Raw genomic sequence first — 754 nt, 5'->3', positions numbered from 1 at the left:
AGTAAAATGGATTGGACACAGTGTTCATGAGTAGGTGGGACTCTAGTAAGGTGCCAGCATCTGCAATTATTGGGACACTGTTGCTATTCATGGATCTGAGAAAGTGTCTGGTCTTTGCCCCTGGCTCCTGGCACTGAGCTCCTAACACCCTGGGCATATCGTGAGTGACAAGTGTCTTTGGGACGCTGATGAGATGGCTCTTGGCTGAGGGTCCTGGAGAGAGCCAGGGTGGGGGCAGGTCCCCAGAAAGACCAAGCTGATCAGAGGGTTGGAACCTTCAGGCCCTAGAAGGAGGCAAGAGCAGGAGGAGCCTGAAATGTATCTCTCCAACCAGAGTCCTGTGTGCAGGGACCCCTGGGCCAGCGGGACAATGATGGCAAAAATGAGCCCTGATACTGTCAGACGGGGACACCCAGAGAATGAGACCAAAACGCCTACACAAACACAGTAACAGGCATCACATCCACAAAAGCAAAGAAACAACAAACACCCAGAAGAGAGGTTCTGAGGGCCTGACCCCGGCCTGAGCCTCGGATGACGAGGGGCCTGGAGATGCGATTCATTCCAACAAGTGACAAGGCCTGTGTGTCCCTGTGAGCACAGGTCCTGGTGGGACAGGGGACACTGCGGGACAAGGTCAGAGGAGCAGAGAGGTAACCCGGTTGAGGAGTGACCACGCCAAAGCCCACGATGCACTGAGCACCACCTGGGGACAGGCCCTGACCACACTCCGTCCTCACAGCCTCTCCCGTCC

The sequence above is a fragment of the Myotis davidii genome, unplaced genomic scaffold (genome assembly GCF_000327345.1).
Source record: "Myotis davidii unplaced genomic scaffold, ASM32734v1 scaffold9865, whole genome shotgun sequence".
Taxonomy (NCBI): domain Eukaryota; kingdom Metazoa; phylum Chordata; class Mammalia; order Chiroptera; family Vespertilionidae; genus Myotis; species Myotis davidii.
This window is presented reverse-complemented; position numbering follows the sequence as displayed.